General features: G+C 34.6%; 1 protein-coding gene and 1 long non-coding RNA gene across 3 annotated transcripts in view; both read left to right on the forward strand.

Annotated features, from left to right (window-relative positions):
* The window catches only part of LOC134662437 (uncharacterized), a 333,293-nt gene that overhangs the window by 35,024 nt on the left and 270,832 nt on the right, over window positions 1-27,437 (forward strand). The gene's annotated exons all lie outside the window — the stretch shown is intronic.
* Window positions 1-27,437, forward strand: part of LOC134662453 (uncharacterized) — a 167,563-nt gene that overhangs the window by 938 nt on the left and 139,188 nt on the right. For both annotated transcript variants that reach the window (XR_010098072.1, XR_010098071.1), the window contains exon 2: window positions 7,450-7,612. This is a non-coding gene — a long non-coding RNA (uncharacterized LOC134662453). The remainder of the gene's footprint in view (window positions 1-7,449; window positions 7,613-27,437) is intronic.

Raw genomic sequence — 27,437 nt, forward strand, 5'->3', positions numbered from 1 at the left:
GTTAACACAAAAAATCAAACGTCGATAAACATATTATCTTATATTTTAATTGTTTACGCAATTAGCTGAATATCCCGACTTTACATCAGGTAGGTACAATCTAATTTCATGGAATGTTTTGGTAGTTGACTATCTATTGGATTAGGATAGGATACGCAAACATGAACACGTAGTTCATACACCAGATGTCGTAGGTGGAAACATACACCAGTGTTCAAGTATGCAAATGGTATGATTTAGCCAGTTGTATATTAAGAAAAGCCCGCGCTCATAAACTCCGTCACACTAAGACTTATACAAGCATCATTACTTATGGTAATTACTTGCTTATTGACTGTAACTTTTTTAACTTATATTCTATTGCATTTACAGCTAACAAGAACTTGTATGAATTATTTTATACTCGCCAAAAGTTGATTTTCTTATGTTATAATTACAATCTTAAAACAAATAATGCTTACATTTTTACATATCAAAAAACCGATAATTATGTAACTTTTTCCTAATTTCTTTTTTCATCTTTTTACTAAGTATATTTTAGGATGTTTTAATAATATATGTATAAAACGTGTATTTTTAATTTTTTGTGGGTTGCCTAATATACGCTTTAGGTAACAAATACAGAATGTTTTTAGTCACCTGAAATAATTTACGATGTAAATATATAAGGTCATACTGAGCAACTTTTATTTTGGGGCCAACCCCAAAAGCGCGGAAAAAAAATTGACTTTCCCATCAAAAAAGTCAGAACAGTCAAAATGCATGACATGATTTTTGATTTCGGCGTTGGTCTCAGTAGATATGACCTAAATATATATGTAATATATGTATTAAGTATTCACATCGTAAATTTTTGTAGATTTTTTTACCATAAAAGCAAGAGTTATTATTACCGCTTATACTAAATTCTGGAGGTCCAAAATCACTTACAAAACAGCACATTTAATTGCACCCTCCGTTATCTAAATCACTGGTTATCCTGGTCACCCCACATTTACGTGGAATAACTATAGAAATGCCTTATGCCCCGAAATTCCGTCAAATAAGGGGTGCGACACACCTGTCCCGCACCCTCGCGACACGCGACTCTCGCGCAAGTTGCACCAGCTCCACCGCCAGTGTAACCAGACCTCCGAGCGTCATGGAAATTATTCCACACATAGCAGCCACGAGGGTCCTTGGAAACTGGCTAGTTACTAGTTTAGGGTGCCTTAAAGCATGCTCTTAAATCTGAACATGTATAGCAATGTGCATTGTTATGGATATGGTGCAATGCCAGGGGTGTTTGCAGGGGTGTTTTATTATTACATGTTGTTCGTAATACGTTAGCTAGCATAAAGTAATAATAATCGATTCGATTGCTTGGAATAATCACTTTATCCTCCAGGATTTAATACAGGAGGAGTCCACTCCTGGTCAATAATTTTAGTTGTGTACCCGGGTATGAAGTGTCGATATACAATCAATATAAAATTTTGTTTTCTTACCTCTATACTTCGAAGTTATTTACTACTCGTAAAAAAAACCTCTGTATGTCAAAAATAACCATAATACCCGTGATACACGTACTTCCCTATAGGGAATGCGACCTTCTCTAATGCGAAATTATTTACAACGAACCGAAACCTTTGCAAGATGAACAAGACCCTATACAAACCTCTCCAAGCCATATCCTCTACGGGAATAGAATTAGTTACCTAACAATAATTTTATGACGTTTCCTTTGCGATTTTTCGAATTAAGGTTCGACTGTTTATTTCATACATATATAACTAAACAAACAACTTATATATTTCCAACACAAAGCAAAACTTAAGTGAACCACGCACGAACATGTACGAGTATACATAGAATTATCACTACATATCCTTTGTTTAATAGTGACGATGACGAATTGCCTATTGTGCACTGGGATCTGAAATGCCACCACTATTTTTACTCCAGAAGCTGACTGCTTGTAAATTGCTTTGATTTTTCTTTTTAGTAGACATTATTTATAACTTTATTATAAATTTGTAAGACGCAAGTGTATAAGAAAATATTGATTCATATGGAGGTTTTACGTTTTTTCACGGTGAAACTAAACAAACAACAGTCTGTCTCGATCTTTTATACGTTGTTTATTTATTTATTTGCCCAGCGTGTAGGTGGGAAATTTAATACCAAAATGAATATGGAGCATGAATCTTTACATAAATTAGTCAGTTCTTGCATAACGATTAATCAACTAAAGTAGGTACCTATGACAAGAACGCAGTAGTTGACAGCCCTAGTCACCGGGTCTCTTAGAATTAAATAAATAAATGAATATTATAGGACATTCTTACACAGATTGACTAAGTCCCACAGTAAGCTCAAGAAGGCTTGTGTTGTGGATACTCAGAAAACGATATTATATAATATACATATACATAGAAAACACCCAAGACTCAGAAACAAATATATGTGTTCATCACACAAATAAATGCCCTTACCGGGATTCGAACCCAGGACCGCCGCTTCACAGGCAGGGTCACTACCCACCAGGCCAGACCAGTCGACAAAGAATTGTATTTAGTAAACGACAATTTTAAACTATTTTTTAAATAACGATATCGATAAACACGTGATCGATAATGCGGTCAAAGTGCTTATTCTGAACCCTACGCCCTCCCGGCGCCGGCCCTCCGACCCTCTCCCTACATCGTGCGGACCAGCGCGTGCGCACACCTGTCCGCCACGCGCCTGCGATTCTAACGCTATTTTGAATTTAAAATTTGCCATTCGTAAAAGGGGGGCCTGACAATACATGATAATTATTTTTGACCATGGTTGTTCGATCAAGTAGGGAGAGGGCTGTACAGGACATGTTACATTGGGTATTTGCATAGTGAGTATTGGTGAATAACCTTGAAAGTATATTATTATTTTATAGACATTGCTATACTGGGATCTATACAATTTTATTTTTAAAACATCAAGAGCAATCCACGTCTTTTTGTTTTAATCAATCAAGAAGTTTCTAACTATAAAGTCCACCAAACCTGATTTTGATTTTATATATAAGGTAAAGGGCCCCAAGTTCGTGTTAGTACGTTATTTCGTTAGTTTTGTTTCTGGCGGATAAAATAAGCAATTCAAGTATTTTTTATTTAAATTATACATATGAAAAAAATCTGTATTATTTAATCTCTTCAATAAAATAATAACCAATATTTTAGTGATTAAACTGAGAGTAATACGACGGTCGAAACTGTCAGACGGCCGCGAACAGCTGTGTTGTATGCGTGCACTTTTTGTAGGCGTAAGGTGCGCGCTCTCACTTGTTAAGCTTATAGGAAGGAAAAGCTAAACCCATTCGAATAAAAGTTTTTGGGAGTGTTTCTGTGGGTTCCTTAGTAATTGATTTGATAAGAAAAAATATTGAATATATGCATAGAAATACCTTAAAATTGCAATAAATCGACTCACGAAATAGCGGTCATTTTATTTTTCGTGTGTCTCCTATTTCGTGCCACTAACGAATCAAGGATTTTCTAAATACATTTTGAGTGCTTGTTTTTAAATAGAACAACGAAGATAATTAAAAAAATAAATTAGAAAATAATTAATGTATTTCATGAAGTTTCGTATGGGCTAAATTCGGTATATGTTTTTTTCACTAGAATTCTCATAAAACGAGTTTGAATGTGACCCGAGTTTAAATTTTTAAGGTATATTCCACGTATAATCTGATATTAACTACTAGCACAAATTTATTTATAATTCAATTTATTTGATATATTTTTGTGTAAGTATGTTTATATTTAACGTATAAGATAGTTAATTTTTTTTTATAATTTTTTTTTATTTTTTATATTTTTTTTGTTTTTTTAGTTATATAGTTTGGCTTTTAATCAAGTATTAAAGTACCCATATGGTTTACGAAGTCTTAATTCAACCATTAAAGACGACGAGTACAAAAAACTTTATAGCTCTCAATTTAACTTTTTTTTTTAAATATTATTATTAATTTGACCTTACAATTACTCGTAAGTAGTTAAGACCGTTAAATATTTCAAATGATTATCAGCAAATTATCACCAATTACTCTAAGAAAACTTTATTCCGAAACAGGGGACACGAATTTACGAACTTAGGAGCTGAGCTAAATTTGTATCACGAAATGGGAGCCAAATAAGAGGTTCACGAAAAAATTCATATAAAAAAAAGTTTCAACTAAAACCCTATAGTTTATACATTAAATTATTAACAAAGAACTAATATAACTTACTCAAAAGCTTGCAAGGTATTGATATGCTTAGTAATATTTTAAAAAATTGCTTAGTAATATACAAACTCTCAAGAGCCTTAACCTGCCGAAACAGGGGCCCTTTACCTTAATGTTAAAAAACATGTTAAAATTATTACAGAGTTTATTACATTTTGCTAATAGTTGTACGTACCTACCACTCGATTTCTTTACCTGTGAATAGAATAGAATAGAAATAATTTTATTCATGAGCATAAACATAAAATAGAAAATTATATATAACAGAGAAACATAAAAGGATAAAGTGCCGCGAAATGGTCTCACCCCAGCATGTTGCTGGCGACTTCCAGCGCCCAGTTCCAGCGCAGAGCGCGCTTCTATGAGTTCTTTCACTTTTTCTCCTTGTACATTATGACCACAAATAGGCATTAGGTACCTTAAATTATTCAAGCGAGCAATGCCAATTGCAATATTCTCCTTCACCGATGTATGTATGTATGTATAAACTCTTTATTGTACAAAACCTACCATCTGATGATGAAGGTCTGGATTCTGATGATGAAGGTTCAGTGACCAAAAATGTACCAACTGAAAACTATTAATTTATTAAACTATTAGTTGACGTAACTGGTGACCGAAGAGCTGGCGGCTACCTCGCACAACGTATCAGCATTGCGATACAGCGAGGAAATGACGCCAGCATGCTTGGTACAATGCCTCAGGGGCCTATTTTAGATTTAAGCTAGTTTTTAATTTCTTTTAGTAATAACACTGTATATATCTTGTTTGTAAATAAATGATTATGTATTTCTTATTTGATTTGTTCTTATTTAGCTGACAACATTGTATTAATAACGAAGTTTAAATGTCGCAACGCCTTAAGGCCGGCTGGAATAACGTCCTTTCTATCCGCTCATTAGCCAAAATATGTCCGTATGTCTACAGACAGAACAAAAAGCCGCTCGGGCATCCGCCACCGGAACACCTCGGGCGAAGGCTGTGTTGTATGCTAGTGAAGGTGCATTTATACCTACCATATTCTTATTTACACATTTTGTATGTATCTGAAACAAAATGTACTTACAATATTATTTATAATGAAAATACAACATTACAGTTCCCAACGAAACTAAGTCGAATGAAAATTATACGTAAAATCCATTTTTAACCAAATTAACATTGTTAATCTTTAATAAAATGTTGGAAAGTAAAACTCCCTAAGGCCGATATATACATTGTATCACTTTCAACCCGCTTAGGTAAACAATGAGTCACATTATTATCATGCCGCGATCAGAAAGGGATTAGAAATAACAGATTTCCATACACTTACGTCAAAATCAATATGGATTGACAGCTATCTCAATCCCTTTCTAATCGCGATTTAGTAATAACAGCATGAAGCATGGACAAAATATTTAATGATGTTCAGGTACCTACTTAACTAACGTACTTTACCGAGTGCTCGTTATGTTACATCCTAAAACAACCCGGGGGCTGCTCTGTCACCTAACCCTATAAAAGCCTTTGCGCTTCACTGACATTTAAGATGATAATTGAATAGGATATTCGACTACTCGTTAGTCACATCAGTTTCTTTTTCGTACTGCCAAGTTACCTACTCTTTATAAATCTATACGATTTATAAAATAGAACGTCTACGTTTCTCTCTTTATTTCATGCATGGTATAAAATAATTTATTTTAAATACAGTCAACATCCCTATTAAACTTACCTACTGGTAAATTTAATTGGAATACACATCGATTTTAAGTAAACACGCCTTTACTAGTAAGCTCCCACAACAAATGAAAAAGATATTCATATTACCATTAAAAGTAAACTTGTCATGTCAGATTTTAAATGCCGGGGTAGTAAATAAATACGTGCGGCCTTGTCCCGGCAATCAGTGCAGATATATTAACTGTAAAATTAGCCTGCCGCCGCGGGCTCTCGTCGTGGGTGGAATAAGGGACTTCTGAACCAAGTGAGCTATACTGCCACTAAGACGTACAGGCGTTGGAGTGACAAATGTTTATATTCAGTTTATGATTGAACAAAGTGGTATATAGGTAGTATTAGGAATATGAATGATTATGGAATTTGCATCCTAGCTAGAGGTAGGTACTCTATATGATTGTTTTGTTCTTTAATGCACACATGCACATGACTTTTCACAAAGTTTTAAGTGCCCCACTCATAAAAATGTTCCATCTCAATACAAACTTTTAACCCATTTTTACCACCTCAGGGGATGAATTTTCTAAAACATTTAAATTAGTTTTCTTGTATTTAAATAAAAAAAAGAAAACATTTTTACCAAGTTTTAGGTTCGTAGCTTAAAATAGTTAAAACTTGTACCACACAAACTTTCATCCCCTATTTTACCCCCCTAGGGGTTAAATTTTTCTAAATCGCTTCTTATGTCTTGTACAATTTGTACATACTTTAAATGCCTGCGTTGATGAGTGACTGACTGCAGTCACTCAGTCTGTTTATGTAATATATAGACTAAAGTGTGAAGACCATTATTGCAACAGTTGTTATAATATTAAGCATACAACTGCAAGCGTTATAAATATATGTAATAAAAAACCTATATTATTGTATTGGACTTATGTCGACTGTTCAATTATTTCCTTCTGTTCCTTAAAATAATTTATAACCGTTTTTGTTTTCAGATCTGGCAGCGGTAGGTAAGGTTAAGTCAAGAGTATATTTTATTTTTAATTTAACGCCCCAACTTGTAATTAACTTATTTTTCTTCTTTCTGTATTTTATTGGGCAGTACACAGGTTAAATATTTATTAATCTGTTATAATTCCTGTTATTCGTTTTTAACTAGGGGACAAAAGCTTTTAAACGACAAGGAGCTATGAGTATGTATATTATAAATTTTAAGATTGTTAGGTTATAATGTTGCCGACACACGTTCACTACTTGCAGCACGGCGCCAAGGCGAGACAACGTGGAATTATATCCCATAAACAAACCCTATAAACCTACAACTAATACTTTGCTATAAACCGTCAAATATAAATTAAAAGCGGCCAAGTGCGAGTCGGACTCGCCCATGAAGGGTTCCGTATTTAGGGGATTTTGACGTATTAAAAAAAAACTACTTACTAGATCTCGTTCAAACCAATTTTCGGTGGAAGTTTGCATGGTAATTTACATTATATATATTTTTTAGTTTTATCATTCTCTTATTTTAGAAGTTACAGGGGGGGGGAGACACACATTTTACCACTTTGGAAGTGTCTCTCGCGCAAACTATTCAGTTTAGAAAAAAATGATATTAGAAACCTTAATATCATTTTTGAAGACCTATCCATAGATACCCCACACGTATGGGTTTGATAAAATAAATTTTGAGTTTCAGTTCTAAGTATGGGAACCCCCAAAATTTATTGTTTTTTTTCTATTTTTGTATGAGAATCTTAATGCGGTTCACAGAATACATCTACTTACAAAGTTTCAACAGTATAGTTCTTATAGTTTCGGAAAAAAGTGGCTGTGACATACGGACGGACAGACGGACAGACAGACAGACAGACAGACAGACATGACGAATCCATAAGGGTTCCGTTTTTTGCCATTTGGCTACGGAACCGTCATTATAGCCAACTTTGCCTGCTTTTTTTGAAAAAACACGAATTTCTCAAAAAAATTATATCACATCATATGACTTTGTTTTGCTCAGCACGTGTATAGTGATCAAACGCACCAGTTTCATTGAAGAAAAATGTTTTAAATCGTGTTTTTATTCACTTTTTTGGCGTTTTAGAGGGCGGGCAAAGATATCCGGGGTTTGGGACAACATTGCCCACGTCTATTTGGTGTTCAAATACAGCTCGTATGATGATGATGTCTAAGGATCACTGAAAGGTTGTGGGCAATCCTACCATTCCCAGTTAATAACTTAGCGATAAGTGTAAGAACTTTTAAATAAATTGGGTGGGCAATGTTGCCTACCCGTTTTTGGCCATTTCCATACAAGACTCACCTAAGCATTTTACAATTGCTAGGGTTGGCACTTTAGAGAAAATCTGTCACAATAGTTTAATGGCCAAAAACATGAGTTTTGCTGTATATTTCACGCGTTAAAGAGATAATACAACTAAATAAGGGATAATAAGACCAATTAAATAGGTACAGTATATATTTATAAACTTACTTTAGTGTACAAACATAACCTTCTTTTACTTGCGAAGTTGGGTAAATTTGTCAAAAGTGACAACCCTAAGCCGTTTTTGGTGGTGGGCAATGTTGGCATCAATGGGTCTGTAAATTACCGGATTACATTGCCCACCGCCATAACTTTAGTGTCTTTAGGCCTTTTTAGATTAAACCTCAATAGACATAATCTATGCTTCATGCTTTATAACTGAAACCCGGAAATATTTGTCTAAGGGTTCTCAATTTTTTTCTACTTGTATTCATTTTTCAACAATTTTTGGCCCGCCGAAATATACCCTATATTTGACAACTCGCTGAAAATTCCCAAGTCAAGTTGTGCACATGTTTGGTATATAGATTTGTCACAAATATAATCTATTTTCTACTAAAAATAGCAGGGTGGCCATAAGTATTTTAAATATTTCTACATTAACGAATTTGTTTAAAATTGTAATTTTGGGCAAAGTTTCCTCTTGTGGCAAAGTTGGCTATAATGACGGAACCCTAAAAAGCTGCATACGTAAAAAGCCTCTGAATTATAAAAAAAAGTAAACATGAAGTGCATTTTTATACTATCCAATTAATTATTTATTTAAAAATATAAAAACCAAGTTTAACTATCGTGTTTTTTAGTAGGTAATTATGATGTATTTAGCACTTTATAATTTCTCATTCGAATATGAAATTGAAAAAATATATGCACTTTGAAATAAGAAAGTCGTATTTAAACCATTGAATATATTTATTGATAGACTTGGGCGGATTCATATTCTTAATCATGAACATATTTCTATCGGTCACGATGAGTTCCTATAAGACTTATGTACCTTTTTGTGTTTATGGGAATGTTTTATAATAGGTAATATTTAAATGCCAAAATAGTTAGCCCTTATAACTGCTAGTTTTATTTTTAGGTCACCTTTGTAAATATAGGACATATCAGTTGAAACTGTAAACTGTAAAATGTTTTTAACATATAAGTAACTAATTACACATCGGTAAATCGTGGCATTTAGGTAGCACTTAAAAGATTAGTTTAATTAATTCCTTTTTTTAGTGGTTTCTTTTTCTCGACTTGTATAGGAAGAACATTGTCACATCACTATAGTCTGTTAGAAACTGTCAAGTGCTACCTAAGTGCCACGAGTTACCGATGTGTGCTCATCACTAATCTTTTAAGTGCTACCTAAATGCCACGAGTTACCGATGTGTAGGTACATATAATATACCACTGATGGTATATGGCCGGTATTTATTAATTGCTTTTATTAGTTGAAATGTAAAAGTAATTACACGTCTTAAAGTTTTTGTTAAATCTAATCCGGAACTGTTTCCACTGAGATCGAATCCAAACGTGAGAAATACTAGATATAGACATGCAATACAAACGAGAAGTGGCAAAACTGCTTTATTAAGGAAAAGTATATTAGGCATGTCGTCCATAATATACAATTCACTACCTGAAAGCCTTAAAGAATTAGAGATACAAAAGTTTAAAAACAAATTAAAGACAGAGCTCATCAAAGGAACCTACTATACCATCAATCAATTTTTATCTGACAAAAACTTCGCCCGTGACCAATATTGTCCTTTCTATTAATTTATTTTATTTGACATAATTTCAATGTAAGTAACCGAATGTTTCAATTAATTTGCTATGATGTAAATATGTAACAAGTTCTAAGCTATCTAGATAATAAGTTAGATATAAGAAGACTAAATATTTGTACACCTATATGGTAGATCACAGAGTACTGTATCAACTCACTGTCATCTGTATATAACCTGTGTTTCACAAATAAATATTACTTACTTACTTACTTACTTACTTACTTACTTAAGGGGAAGTTCATACGAAACGGCGATTCGTATTAAAACTTTTCGATGAGAATATTTCGTTGCAACTTAATCTGCGAGCTTATTCTGATAATAACAAGTTATTAGTATTTTCTTCAAGCAGAAATGTAACTTTTGACATGTAACTTTATAACTCCCATCTCGCTAAGTATGTTCCCTACGAGGCTGCCATATGCAAAAGAAATCCACAGGTTTTGGTAAATGCTGTTCGTAGTGGTCGAATAGTTCGAATACTATTTAAGTACCTACTCAAAACAAAGCAAGTAGGTATTTCCTAGACTTTTGTACAAAAATTGTTACTAGGTGCGTGATTTTATTTCTATCGAGCAAAAGTCTAGAAATCAGATTTCGAATCGATGAAGATACTAGAGAAAGGCCTTAAGATTACTTATGACATTTTTGGCAAGCGTAGGCATTAGCTCTATGAAAAGCGCTGCGATTTAATATTTAAAACTTTCGCGTTTTGAACACATATTAACTCACATTAAAGACTACACTGTACTGAATGTATAATAATGTATATGATTTCTTTGAGTTACGACTCTACTTTTAAAAGCATTAGATGTTATTGTTTGGCGTAATGTTTACCTTAATTTAGGTAAACATTACGCCAAACAATGACATCTACACAAATCATAAATTTCTAGATTGTCAAACCTAAATTCAGGGTACAAAGATTTAAAATCAGACTGTCGTCTTGAGAACTTTGTTCATTTTTCTTCTAAATGCATGAAATGTATTGCTGACTGTACGCGTTGCGAACAATTTGCGTGTTTACTGAGCGCGTGGCTTGCTCGACAACTCCATCAGAGAAAATTAAGTTATCAAGTTAAAATTTATTATGATCAATAATAATACGTCATGTAAGCCTCTGTAAAGGGACATTAATTTGAGCGGCTACCCCAATCTACGAAGGGCTTGAGGTGTACAACAATTCCTTCCTCCAATTAATTTGTAAGTACTTGATAAAAAGTGAAATAAGTGTTTAAGTTATCCACACTTTTTTTGTTGTTGAATGAATCGCATAATATATCTATTAATAATTGTAATTGCTTTGCTACTGAATTCGTGATATGGGAGAACAATTGAAGGGATGTTTACAAAAACAACATAACTGACTACACTGGTTGACACCTGAAACGATTAACAATGTTCTTAAAAAAGTGTCAACCGCTCTAAACAGTTATGTTGTTTTTGTAAACATCCCTTCAATTTTACGGCCAAAGATTCTTCTTTGGTTAGAGTATCTTGTGAATGCACCCGGCGGTTACCAAGAAAGTTAATAAAAGTAACGTTATCAAGAATCACAAAATGCTTCAATATGTATATGATATGACAACGACTTATAGGTACAAACATGTGCGTTGATCAGCTGGTTACTATATATAAGGCACTAAACTTGGATAAACAGATATCTTGGCAATGGCTTGGCTTGGCAATGTATTGCGGGTTCCTTCAAGAGTACAAGATAAGATAAGATAAAGATAAAAGATAGTTTATTCAAGTAGGCATAATTACAATGCGCTTGTGAACGTCAAATAAAGCTAGGTAGACCGGCTCCAACCCTACACCTCTGCCCCGAGAAGATTTAAATCCCTCCTCAATTGGAGGAGGGTATCCCAATCTGGGCCCGGCAACAAACTCAGCGGGACACATCTTTTCAAAAATAATTACATCTCAAGTTACTAACCTAACCGAAGATTTTTCAACCGTATATTTTTGAACCCCCTAACCAACTCCTAGATAACGAGTTACGCGAATTAGTATGATTTTAGAATAATACATTGGCATTTAACTTTAAGTAGTATCCCGTGACTTAATCTAGGGGCACGGCAGTGCCCCCGCCAAGTCGAGCAAAATAAAGGGGCACGGCCTTACCGTTATGTGCGATTGCCAAGTCATTATACGTATTACAAATTAAAGATATCTTATTGACACGGTTTTAACACCCCCTGGCACTGATTAAAATAACCGGCTTGGTTTCACATTACATCTCAAAACTTTTTTGTAGTAAAAGCGTTGCGAGACTTGCACCTTTTTACATGTAATGTTTTTGATGGGATATAATTATCACAATATAGACTGATCTAGTCTCAACATATAAGTCTATCTTACAGTTACTCTCGGTGCTGACAAGAGAAGGTTACATTAATATCCGTTTAATGTATAGGATTGGCGGCCGACCACTCGGACCCGTGGGAGCGGGGTATTGTTTTCTGCGAACGCAAGATTGATAGCGGAAGTGCGATCGAGATCCAACTGCTTTTATTTGCCATTTCCGCCCGAATTGCGCACAATGCAATTTAATCGACTCGACTCGTAGTCATATTTACTTTTAAATAGGTTATTCTTTATTGAGCATAGGTAGGTACACCGTGTTTTTATTAACTCCGTTAATTTCAAGGGCAAATTAAATTAATTTTCAAAGACACAGGTATTATAATTTAGTCTTTTTTGTAAATAATCAATAATAAGATCTGATAAGGATTTTCCGAATGTGTACACTTGCCCATTCGGAAAATCTTACGGACGAGTAACTTAAGGCACTTGCACATGCCTCAAGTTACTCGTCTAATCTAAGATATCGCAACGATTTTCTAGACGTATCATTGTATTCATGAACAAGGACACTTTAATATCACCGTTAACTAAAACATCTGAAAGTGAAACCTCTTTATAATTAAGTTGAATAAATCAGCAAATTACCGATAAAAAAAATACAAAAATACCATCTACGTTATTCCTACTACTCATTAAGTGTCTTAATACTCACACATATTACTCAGAACATTAAGTTCCAATTCTAAACTATTTAACGTTTTATTTCTTAACACGCCAAAGATTGATGAGTTGCATAACTAAAAATAGCTGCGAAATTTGCAGTGGTCATTCGGATTCATCAATCATTTCATCTATTAGCTAAAAAAACCCGGCCAAGTGCGAGTCGGACTCGCGCACGGAGGGTTCCGCACCATCAACAAAAAATAGAGCAAAACAAGCAAAACCCACCCATCCAAGTACTGACCCCGCCCGACGTTGCTTAACTTCGGTCAAAAATCACGTTTGTTGTATGGGAGCCCCACTTAAATCTTTATTTTATTCTGTTTTTAGTATTTGTTGTTATAGCGGCAACAGAAATACATCATCTGTGAAAATTTCAACTATCTAGCTATCACGGTTCGTGAGATACAGCCTGGTGACAGACGGACGGACGGACAGACGGACGGACGGACAGACGGACGGACGGACGGACAGCGGAGTCTTAGTAATAGGGTCCCGTTTTTACCCTCTGGGTACGGAACCCTAAAAATTAACTGAAGAACGTACCCTAGGTGTCGTGGGTGTGCGCGTGTGTCGTTATAAACACATTTCGTTTGCGCGAAAAGGAGGCGGAGCCATCGCGAACTACAAGGAGAAACACCTTCTTAGGAAGCTTAATGAACTAGATTGATGAGCTTAGACCCTAATTGCTTGGTGAAGAACGATATCGTCACCTGTTAAAGTAATTAAAAGTTGATTTAATTAATGGAATTTAAACGACGGTATTTTTATTCCTATTCGGGGTGTGTAATGCTTAATATAATTATAAAAAAACTATCATACATTTGTTATAACGCCATTTGATATATTATTATATGTTATAATGTAATTTTTATTATACATTTCCTTTGTTATATTGTGATTTCATCTAAACTGTCATTGATATAATGCCTATTGTAATATAATTTTTAAATAATATATACACATGTGCTATAATGTCATTTGTTATATTATATTTTTGTATAACGTAATACTTTATACAATTTTATCAAGTATAATTACATATATTGTATAACATTTTTTGTCATATTTCATTTAATAATAAAGTAAAAAATTACATATTTTTCATATCTGCATATTTTTTTAATAAAAATATATTGAATTTATAGTTACGTCTTATATGCTAACCTACTTCTTTTGCTACATATTTTATTCTAGGGGGGGTCGCAGTTCTAACCTAACCTAACCAATTTTTTTCATGGTTTTCGATTCTGCGGGGGCCGCAGTTCAAACCTAACCTAAACCACTTTTTTGCTAGGTATTTCATTCTACGGAGGGTCAAAGTTCTAACCTAACCTAACCCTCCTTTTGCTAGGTAGTTATTCGTGTGTGTGGAGTTGCAGTTCCAACCTAACCTAACCCATTTATGTCATGCAACTATTATGCCACACAAATAATTATGCGATATCACTTGTTATAACAAATAATATAGGTTTAAAGATATTTATTCTCATAAAAGACATACAAGTCACTTACACGAGAACAGAGTTATAAAGTAAAAGTAATTATATCTACGGTAGCATACAAAGTCGCTCGAGACGAGAGGTACACGCTCACGCAACTATTTTTTTTAAGGTGGGTAGTGGTTTAAAATGTACTGCGATAATTTAGCTTTAAACCATGGTATAATAATATACTCCGCCTGGTACTCTCTTCCGAGATTCGCGAATGACCTAACTGTCACTTGCCTACGTCATCATGCTGTTTACAGGTTCTCAAACTTTAAAATGTGGAAGAATTTTAACCAACGGTGAAAATTATTTTAACGGCATTAATTTTAAGTTATTCATGTAGAAACATAGTAAAATAAAACAAATCTATACTGCCCTTTTCACTCCTACTCTTACAGTTCCGAATAGAACAGCCAACCATTTTCGTAACAAAACATTAATTACCAAGCTTACGACGTGAAAAGTTTGGAAAACACTGCGACTGCTGACACTGAGCGAGAAGGAAATAACAATTAACACGCGTTCGACAAGGATGACGGTCAGGGACAACATGGCGGATTGTCAAATGTGACAGCGCTATCCTGTGTTGCCAGTAGTGTAAACAGAATTACCCGAACGTCTGAAATTTCTTTCGTGAATCGGAAGATATTGCTAACGAATAATTAAAAATGACGTGTTATTGTATAATTTAAGATAAAATACATATAAATGGAAATTATAAAATTATAAAGAAATATTTTAACTTATTAACCATAGATATAATGTACCCATGTAACATGTTATGTTGAAATAAAGTGGCAATGTTATTGTGACGTAGGCAAGTGACACTCTGGGAAGAGAAGACCATGTTTTATTAGACCATGCTTTAAACTCATTGAATGAGCCTGCCCCTCTCAGATCAGACGGTAATTTATTATAAAGCTGTGCACCTTCATACGTAAACATTTTTTTACCTAATTGTGTTCTTATCTTTGGTAATACAATGAAACTCGCACGACGAGTAGTTCGTTTGGATATTTGCTTCTTCGTCATAAAGGCTAAGTTAGTATGGAGTGCACTGTTTAATATTTTTCTGACTAGAATGTTGGTACTATACATATACAATTGTTTAATATTCATTAGGCCAGTTTCTGCATATATACATGTGGTAGGTGTTAGACGGCGGTGATAGTTAAAAAGAATTTTGATTATCTTATTTTGGAGTATTTGTAGGGAAGTTAGTTTGGTTTTGGCTGCGCTGCCCCACAGCTCAATCAAGTAGAGTAAATGCGGTTTGATTAGATAATTATATATAGTATAGCGTAGCTTATGTGGAATACAGCGTGATATGCGTCGTAAAGAACCAGTGATTGATGATAATTTTGACCTTATATGTTCAATTTGAGTATTCCACGTAAGACAGCTATCCATTCGGAGACCAAGGTATTTCTCATGTTTTTTATTAGTAATAGCTACATTATTTATCGTCAGTGGGCTGTGGGGTGGGATAGATTTATTTTTTGCTTTAAAGATTACGTAACTAGTTTTGAATATGTTTATTGTGAGGAGATTGTATTGAAACCATGAGTGTAATTTATTTAAATCGGTTTGAGCGTTTGCTATTAAATCTTCTATCGAGGAGCCAAAGTAGAATAAACATGTGTCGTCTGCATATAATGATACATGACCTTTAAGGCCTATTTCGTGTATATTATTTATGTAGATTAAAAACAGCAACTCGTGTATATTATTTATGTAGATTAAAAATTGCCATAATTATTACATACTCTAAATATGCTTTAGAGTATGTAATAATTATGGCAATGTATATATATATAGACGAAGTGTAAATATACCTTATGACCATTATACCAATAATAACATTATGTGTAACGTTAATTAGGTATTACGGTAGTATGCCATTCATTACGTTATTCGAAATAACGATATATCAAACTATAATATATAAAAAGTAATTATAAAAAATGTAATGCACCCTCCTATTCGTTATTGATTTGTTAGGACATAACATGATAATACAATATTATTTTTAATACCACCATTTTATTTAAAACTAGAGCTAATTCCAAGATAGACTTTTAATTCGGTGGCAGTACAAAGATAGGTATATTTTATATCGGTAATTTTTATGTTGTACTTTTTCAGTTTTGCTGGCTAAAGTCATTTAGACACCGCAAATAGTGACGAGCACCTATCCGCCTAGAATATTAGCCAATATAATAAAGCCCAATAATAGTACGTAGGAGCTTTTTATCTTTGTAATTAAAGTTATCTGCGAGTAAGAGCCGTCAGGGCGTTATCGGGCCGCGTCCACTGCGCGTTATCTTCATTACCGCTCTCGCAACTTTAATTCACATATCCATTAATTTTAAAAGCTGCCGCGTACGTTTGTTAAACCAATAATTATCTACGGCTTTACGAGGGCGTAATAAATCATTTGCAAATCAAACGATGTCGAACGTCTTCGTGGGATAATCCTCTATTGAAATGGCAGATTTAAGGTGCTTCCAAGGCCTTAGTAATTATGTTCTAGTTGTAATTACTTACTTTTACATACGTATTTATAAACCATCAACTCGTTTAAAATTGTCAAATAAAATTATACTTTTAAACATACAGGTGGCGTATGTAAAGTATTTAAAAATATCAAAAATGATGTTACTGATAAGAAGCTTTCCATGTAGGTACCTTATAGTTCTAATTTCAAAACCTTTTCGTTTTAGTTTAATTAAACTGTTGAGTCATCATCATTAAGCATAGCAAACAATGTAAATTTTATATTGTTTTACTATTGTCTAATGCAGGCGTCTCCAAACTACTCTAGTCTAACGGAAAGCTCTCATTTAGAGGGATATGCTCAATCTATGTGTAAACATTTTTATACATAAATAGTTAGACGTCAAAATATTTGATTTCATTTTAACATGCATAACTCCTCATTTTCTGTATGAACAAAAACAACCTGCTTAGCAGATATTTTTTGCAAAAGTAATCCCTAATCTTTTTTTTCTTGTTTCTCTTTTTATCTGTTTCTTACCTCGAACAAACAATTTCTATTTCTACGAGATTTTATCTCGCTACTCGCTACACTATTATTATAACTTAACAGAGCATTTTAGATATTCTACGTACCTAATTTGCTAACGCTTTAACTAAAAGTAGAAAATAATCCTTTACGACATAATTTAGGTACTTCTGAAGGTTTGAACCTTTGTGTGAGCTGTAGACAAATGTATTGGTAGTCGTAGATTATATTTAGCCAGACCAAGCTACTGCCATTTTGTAGTAATTTCTGTATTTAACAGCTTGCTTACGATTTATTGCACGAAAATTACTTTTTACAAGGAAACTCTGAATAATTTAATTGCCCTTAATATCGGGGCCATACATTACGGTAATAATTAGTTACAATTTTAATGTTCATCTTCTAAAATTACCAGGAACTCCGTGTGTATTCGGATTATGTTTACAATATCACGTAAACTGTAACGGTTTGCTTTACCTATAACTAAATAAATAATCGCATCACTCACCCGATTCGGGGAATCGCTAAATAGCTTTTTATATACACGAGGAAATAAATATTTATTTTAAAAATAATTACTAAACTAACTTATAAATTGTTAGTGTTAATAGTTTGTATTGTTTTTTGATTATCATTGTTGACATTTTATAATTATACGTTTGCATGCTAAATTATTGACGACCATAATGTAAATTTATACTATAATTTATCATTATGAAATAAATAAACTAAGCTAAACTAAAGAAAAATATAAGAAAATTTTCTCAATCACATTACACATATAATTGGACAGTGTTATGAAATAAGCGTTATAAGCGATCAAGCGACAGTTAGTTCGCTAGCGCTTAGTTCGCTATTCCATAACACTGTCCATTGTCCAATTATAGGGTAAAATTTTAACCACCGGCCTAGGGTTTGAGATCCGGATATCCGGATATCCGAAATATCCGGATATCCGTCAAATCTAAGATCCGGATCCAACGTCTCATAGGATCCGGATATTTCGGATCTCACGGATCCGTTAAATATTGCATTGGTCGCGTTATTGGTACGCGATAACGTCATAAAATAAATACAAATATTGCTTAAACTAAACAGTAGTAACAGTAACAGTATTAAAACGACCTACCTGCATGCCTCCTGACTGGAATAAGGGTAAATATTTGTATGTTTTAAAGTAATTGTTATCAGATTTTCGCTCAGTCGCCTTTGGGTCGTCTACCTGGAACATCATTAGTGCTTGTGCGTGTTGTTATCAGTGACTTTTTTTTGTTATCGTGTCGGTTCCCAGTCTTCTGTTAACATAAATAACATGTGCTTGATGTGCTGCTGAGTAACTAATATTGATATTTTTTTCTCGTTATTAAGAAGCTGTAGCCCAAATTTCTTAATTTCCCGAAACTTTTGTAGTAATTTTACATTATTTTGCAGTGATTAACTGGATTTATACATATATACCTATAATGGAAGATTGTTGTAATGGGGACTGAATAAATGAGTTAGATACTTTTTCTAAGCCATTTTTCTCAGTCGAACGACTGAAGGTATAGCTATTTTACCAAGGTAAAGGAAGTACGTTTTTTAATAGTATAAATTATATCACACCACACCGGTATAAAATAATAAATGTAACTTTTTCTCCATTTTCTATTTTGTGAGCTTATAACGGCAAATTTAAGAAAAAACGCCGAAGTTAAGGCGGTGTTTTTAGGCACCTTTAGAATTTATTCTTCTGAGCAGATATATAGCAATAAATTTGCTTTAATTACTTAATTTTTGGCGTTTTCGGTTACAAATCGACTACGGCCTCCTAAAAAAAATGCATAATATTATTAATAGGAATACCTAATTAAGACTACACTAAATATCTTATTATACATATTTATATCGTTTTGAGATAATAATAATAATTATTAATAATTGTAATTAACTAAAATATGAACATTTTACATTTTACTAGCTGTTCCTTGTATGTAAGTTGTAAATTTCGTCACCTTTCTTGATACAGATCCGTATTATCCGAATTATCCGGATATCCGGATCCGTCAAATTTTAATATCCGAAATATCCGGATCCGAAAAATTGACGGATCTTGCAAACCCTACACCGGCCATACTTTGCATAGTAGTTTTTTTTTAACCGCCTTCAAAAAAAAAAGGAGGTTCTCAGTTTGACCCGTATGTATGTATGTATGTATGTATGTATGTATGTATATTTGTTCGCGATTATCTCGCGTTTGGCTGAACCGATTTTGATGCGGTTTTCAGAAAAGTGTTTTTTACATTCTGGAGAAGGTTTTAGTATACATAGATCTGAGCTGATGCTGAACCCTGGCTGTACCTAGTGGAACTCAGGTTTGGTGCAACATAGGCTCACGCTGTTTTGGTCATCCGACACGCCTTGATGAGCACTTGGGAGAGCAGTACCCAAGATAGAGCTGATGCTGAACCGTGGATGTACCTAGTGGAACTCGGGATGTACCTAGTGGAACTCAGGTTTGGTGCAACATAGGCCCACGCTATTTCGGTCATCCGTCTCATCTTGATGAGCACTTGGGAGAGCAGTACCCAAGATAGAGCTGATGCTGAACCCTGGCTGTACCTAGTGGAACTCAGGTTTGGTGCAACATAGCCCAACGCTATTTTAGCCATCCGTCACATCTTGATGAGCACTTGGGAGAGTAGTACCCAAGATAGAGCTGATGCACCAAATCACCCTGGCTGGCAGGGTTCACCCTGGCTGTACCTAGTGGAACTCAGGTTTGGTGCAACATAGGCCCACGCTATTTTGGTCATCCGTAACATCTTGATGAGCACTTGGGAGAGCAGTACCCAAGATTGAGCTGATGCTGAACCCTGGCTGTACCTAGTGGAACTCAGGTTTGGTGCAACATAGGCCAACGCTATTTTGGCCATCCGTCACATCTTGATGAGCAGTTGGGAGAGCAGTACCCAAGATAGAGCTGATGCTGAACCCTGGCTGTACCTAGTGGAACTCAGGTTTGGTGCAACATAGGCCCACGCTATTTTGGTCATCCGTCACATCTTGATGAGCACTTGGGAGAGCAGTACCCAAGATAGAACTGATGCTGAACCCTAGCTGTACCTAGTGGAACTCAGGTTTGGTGCAACATAGGCCCACGCTATTTTGGTAATCTGTCACATCTTGATGAGCACTTGGGAGAGCAGTACCCAAGATAGAGCTGATGCTGAACCCTTGCTGTACCTAGTGGAACTTAGGTTTGGTGCAACATAGGCACACTTTGTTTTGGTTAACCGACTTGTCGTCGTGTGCCTATGTTGCAGAGTTCCACTAGGTGTGTCGATGAACTTTTTTCTAACTGCCTTTAAAAAAAGGACGTTCTCAGTTTGACCCGTATGTATGTATGTACGTATGTATGTGTGTATATTTGTTCGTGATTATGTCGCGTTTGGCTGAACCGATTTTGATGCGGTTTTCAGAAAAGTGTTTGTTACATTCTGGAGAAGGTTTTAGTGTACAGTACATGGATGGTTTGAAAAACCAATTGGACCCGGTAGGTGGCCATGCTATCGGTATACCTACCAACAAATTTATGTTGCTGAAACCGATTTAGATAAAATAGTGGTAGTGGGAGTCGGACTCGGAATGGGACTGGGAATGGGAGTGGAAGTGGGAGCAATATACATACAAATCGTTTAGCACCAAAACGTCATATTATGTTCATATGTTGTGCCGCGATTATCATCGAGTTAGGCCAACACCAACATTAGTAGGTAGTTACTAGCCCAGAATTAAATGGAGAGCCTAACAAACTAGTATTTTAGCCCAAAACCTAAAATAAATGAAGTACCTATGTTTAGGAATATATTATTTCTTCTAGCAACATTGTACTTCAAATTTACATTCTTTCATTTTACCGGATATCCGTCATTCGAAACTACATTCAGTCATTTTAGATTTAAAAAAAAAAATCACTTCGACAATGGCGGTAATATGGCCGACACCGCGTCCACTTAGTGTTAATTTCGATTAAAGTAAAATATCAGTCCTTGTGCATTTTCTGCCTTCTGCATCCTATTTCTTTTATAACTAGACAGTGACAGACTTAATTTGTGAGAAAGAAGACAAGAAGATCATAGAAGTTCAGCGGGCCCGCTCTCCGCGGGATTGCCAAGTAATTTTCTCTCACTGACCAGGTACTGTTTTCTAAATCCCTTTTAATCTTCGCGCCCATTTCATTCTATCCTTATTCTGTTCCTAACAACCTACCTATCACTAAAAAGGAAAAAATAAAATAAAATAAATAAAAAATAATTAAAAAATTAAAAATAAACAAAAATAAAACCAAAATAAAATAACTTAATATAATATCTTTTTTAAAAAAAAGGGAACCGCCTTCAAAAAACCAACCCAGTGAAAAGTACAAAATAATTTTTATATAGCACCCCTTTACGTGTCCAGTCCCTATCCCGTCGTAAAGCAAATTTTTGCCAAAAAGTAATCAATACCTAATAATGAGAAAATTAATAATCATCCGGGTAATTACTTAGTTTTTGAAGGCGGTGCCAAACCAACAAAAACAGTCTTTACTACCAATCAGAAAAAAAATACGAGTACGTAGTACCTACAAGAACTAAATTAATGAGCAAACTAAGTATGTCTTTATAATGCAAGTAAGTGCAGCGTTTTTCGTTGTCTAAAATATCGGTTCTCAAAAATTTTGGTTTGGCACCGACTTCAAAAACTAAGTAATTACCCGGATGATTATTAATTTTCTCATTATTAGGTATTAATTACTTTTTGGCAAAAATTTGCTTTACGACGGGATAGGGACTGGACACGTAAAGGGGTGCTATATAAAAATTATTTTGTACTTTTCAGTGGGTTGGTTTTTTGAAGGCGGTTCCCTTTTTTTTTTAAAAGATATTATATTAAGTTATTTTATTTTGGTTTTATTTTTTGCTACCAAATATTTTAATGATCTAAAATGTAAAATTAAAAAAGAATCCGTTGTGACTTTATATGTAAAAAAAGTGCTACGATTTTTCAAAAATAGCTGGCTGAATCCACTGCACATTAAAGTAGCTGTATAGATAATTGTGTCGTCAATTAAATGAAAAGCATGCGAAAATCCTCTCGGAATTTTTATAGTTTCCGCATAGATTTGTTATGTTAAGAATCGATTTATTTTTTAGAATCTTCATTCAGTAATTGGCAATTACTTACCGGGATAAAATAATTGGGCAAGACTTGCAATGCATTGGAAAATACAACGCCACGTGTGTGGCTTTTTACTAGACATTACTTGTTACTTAAGAACTCTTATAATTTCGCCATATCCATCTCTGTCTGTCCGTCCTCGGCTTTTTGGCAAAACTACACATATTTTTTTTAATTTAACAGTAATTATGTTACCTACAATAAATACAATAATAACCAAGATTAGAATCTTAGTTTAAATCTGTGATATCTGAGTGTTTTTGCTCCTGTTTCATTTCAAAATCGTCGCTCACGGTATACCTACCCTTTAAAAAGTTTTCGTTCTGTAGTTCTTAAGTGATAGAATGGTTCATTGACTTAAGTAAATTTCGCCCGCCACCGGCATCGGCACGGTCTTACTCTCTGGCTACCCTTAATTGCTTGTCAACAAATTCTTGAATGTACGTCTCTGCGGGAACACGGGATTCCTCTTTTTACTTATCTCCAATACTCGATAAACATAAACAAGTCATCAAAAGAACCTTCTTCAAGCTAATAATTACAGCTCGATGAAATACACTTTTGTTACAGTTTACTCCGTAATGACGGAGCGGACATCGGACTTGTCTCGTCGGTGGGACTACTTCATGGCTGACACCTTTAATGGGTGCTACAGTTTGTGGAGACGTTAATTGTCGACATTGATAGGTTTTAAAATTGGAATCGCGTGTCTCATTTATTTTATTTTGACATTTAGTATCGATGAAATAAACGAAATGAAATTACAGAATTGCAATTATCTATAAGTACATGAAGTTTCTTATCTATTTAACTACTTAACTGGGTAATATTATTGTTCCTTATTAGCTCCACCAATACTGGTATTCGTGGAAGTAATGATATAGTGGAATTGGACTGCTCCCAGCGATGTTGTTTTAACCGACTTCAAAATTTCGATCGACTTCCAAACCAACCCACTGAAAAGCACAAAATAATTTTTATATACCCCACCCCTATCCCGGTCTAGTCCCTATCCCGTTGTAAAGCAAATTACTGCCAAAAAATAATTAATACCTAATAATAAGCATTTAATAACCATCCGAGTAATTATTTATTTATTTATTTATTTAAACTTTATTGCACAAAATATATACAACAATGTACAAATGGCGGACTTAATGCCAAATGGCATTCTCTACCAGTCAACCATACCATAGGGCCAAACAGAGATACCTTCAATTGGTGCAGAGAGAGAAAATATATATATATGTCGGAGCGAGACACCAGAAGGACGTATTGCAGTGTTACAGTTCATAGCTTTAAACGCCTGTATAAAGTCGATTAGCAATGTTTGGCTACGTATTATTTGCTTGTAACGGAACAATAAAGTTGCGTAGTGAATAACGCCACCATCTACTGGCGTATTGTTGAACTAAAATGACAGGTAGAAGGCTTTGGAACGTCAAGAGATGTATCTTGAGTGAACGTAGGCACGAGTGGGCATTTTTGTCGTTATGTTGGTAGACTGGTCAGGCAGGTTTACCAACTTGATTTGGAGGCGGGAGCAGTTGGCTCCGCCGCTGGGACTGGCTTCTTTCTTCTTGATCGGACCGCGCTAGAGATCGGACGTTAGCCAAGCTCGTGCCTAATTCGCTACGTTCCGTGAAGGCTTATACCTGAAGGATTATTCTGAAAGCTTATAGATTCTCACGTCCTTTAACCGTTTAGCTAAGTGTTTTATTCCAAGTGTTATTTGATTTCTTGTGTGCCATTAGAAGCTTACTTTTGTAAAATAAAGATTTGAACGATTTCATGTGATCTTTTTTTTATTTTAAATCAAATAATTTTGGATCCAATTAGTGATTGGTCGTGTTGATTACTTAGTACTGAAATATAGTAGGCACTAGTATGGTTAACGAGTCTGAATGTTTATTTCATGCGTTGGTAGCATACCTACTATTTTGGCTGTGAAGTAATACATCGAGGTACCATGCCCACCACCCGCTATCAATAGCCCCACACAATTAGCCCCTCTCCCTCTTCGACATATATATATGTAATTACTTAGTTTTTGAAGGCGATTCCAAAACCAACATTTTAGACAATGAAGAATGCTACACTTACTTGCATAGCTGTCACCCACTCAACGTACCCGATGAGTCTTATAACCCAAGAGCATTACAATAAACATGAAATTTAATATTTAAAACATAAGAACAGGTATAACCGATTCAAATTAAAACTGCCCGAGCTCACAAAGCACAAACCCTTAATAACTGTTGCAACCGCTTAATTACCGTTTGTCACATAAGAAATAGCCTTTAAATCTCTATTAAAGCTAAATGTATTTGCTGGTGTAAAATTGCTTCTATAAATTTTCGTGATTAAAACACAAATATATATGCAGATACGCGCAGGCGCAGTTCTTAATTGAATAGCCGAGCCGAAAGATAGATGGTTCACTTAGACCAAAGTTCTAAAAGCAGGTATTATGTAAGTTCTTTTACTTATTTCAAAAGTAAGCTCTTGAGCTACGTATGTTACTAAATGTTTTATAATAAGTATACATAAATTTAAAAGTATTTTTTTAAAACAAATTTATGATTCGAATGTACCCAATGTTAATGAATACAACAAGTAAAAACTAACTTTATTTTCAATAACCTACATAATTTATGTTATAGACATTCGTAAGTTTACTAGCTAGAGCTTCGTATTTTTAGATAGAAAAAAAAAAGTGTGGTGTATTAATTACTTTTGTTTGAACAACGCAGAGTCACACGACCAGTTTCTGCTTGCCACGCGCCACCCGCGCTGACGTAATAGCGTTGGACACTCAAATATAGCCAATATATAACTGCTGGCGCCTACCTATATACAATTGATCGATGACTATGCAAATATGAAAAAGACTTAGAACGTGTTGTGAACCTGCCTATATTGAGCTTTTTGCCATTATACTGACTTATCATTTTTAATGCAATTTGTAAGATAAATTTCCCCTGCAACTTAACCATTGTAATTATATTCATATCTTTCACATATCTATCACAAATTGTAGATTTATGTATGTTATTATATAGTTAATATTAAGTTACAGTGAGAGTTGTCACTTTTGTCATAAACCGTCCCAAGCGTAATATTACGGCGCTCGCTTGTTGTTAGGTAACTTGAAATAATTGTTGAACGATATCACGCGAGAGGACACCAAAAATGCAAATATTATTAAAAATATTTTGGTATGTAGATTTTTCATTTTAATTTTGGTCCTTGGTTATAAATTGTTTCTATCTGTTATGCACCTAAATTCGTCTATTAGCATAGGCTTCTTGAGCTTACTTTGGAACTAGGTAGATTTATGTTAGATTCTCCAACAAAATTATTTTTATATTATTTATTTAAAAATATTTTATAGGCATAATTTTAAAGGCAAGATTACCTAATACACACATACAATTCATATTTTGCATTAGGCAATCTTGCTGCCTGCTGTCTAGGGGCTGTTTATTAAATAGAAATTACCATTTTTAAATTTAAACGTCAGTTGTATTATTAAATTGAGAATTTATTTTTTTCTTTTTGGCCTCATTAGACCTTTTAAGCTGCTTATAAGAAAATGGAAACCACTTTCTGAGTTTTACTTTGTACAGTTTGTACGTAGCCGTACCCAACTGAAGCACAGTTAGCTTGTTACCGTTTATTGTTTCTTCGTACGCTGATTCAGTTCTGTTGAATGCCTACACCAAGTAACTATCACCTTCCCTCGACGGTCACAATTACCCCCTAACTACCGGACCTATTAAAATTTCAAAATCCATTTTTAGAGTTGGCCTCTTTTTGCCCTCCGGTGTTGGCAATTTCACGGCACTTTTTGCTGTCACTCGATCAGATGAATGTGCAGAAGCCTAGGCTTGAAGAATCCAGCCCGGGGCGACCTTCGATTACCTATTTGCCGATCGCCATTGCCGGACAATAAGCACCAGTCAATAACCACTGCCAATTAAGTTCGGTAGCGCCTCTGCAACGCACTCGGACGAGTTTTTGCGAGCGCATGCGCCGGCCGTCCTACACGAGGCTTAATTGGCGGATACTCGTCATTAGGTATGTGCGATGTGGCTTTGTGCTGTTAGACTTTTTTAAGATGACGATCACCTATTTGCTTATTGGAGCACGTAGTAAATCTAAGAATAACGTTCAAGGACAGCATAGGCTATTGATCATTAAATGTGCAGCTTATTTTAATCAGATATTCTTCGTGACTGTTATTATAATGCACTTTTGAATTTTCATTAAGATTTAAAATTCGTTGTATTATAGTATTGACAGCTTAAGGGACAAATATAGGCCCTCGATCAACACAACTTCATCAGTTCCCATCTACATTCTCAGGAAATCTACGTATACCGACCAGAAATGTTAAATGCAAAACTACATATATACCTCCAGTCAGCATAAATAGTAACTAACAGTACAGTCGACGTCAAAGAGATCTTTACGACTAACGTTACAAAAAATTATTTACACGACTTTATTGTCATAGCATTTAGGTCGTGTAAACATTTTTTTGTTACTTTGGCTGTAAATTTCTCTTTGACGTCGACTGTACAACTTATCCGTCATCCTCTATTTTTATTTTTTTTTCAATAAAACATATATATCTAAACAGTTAGCGCTCGATAGTACCACACCGTAA

The sequence above is a fragment of the Cydia amplana genome, chromosome 3 (genome assembly GCF_948474715.1).
Source record: "Cydia amplana chromosome 3, ilCydAmpl1.1, whole genome shotgun sequence".
Lineage (NCBI taxonomy): Eukaryota > Metazoa > Arthropoda > Insecta > Lepidoptera > Tortricidae > Cydia > Cydia amplana.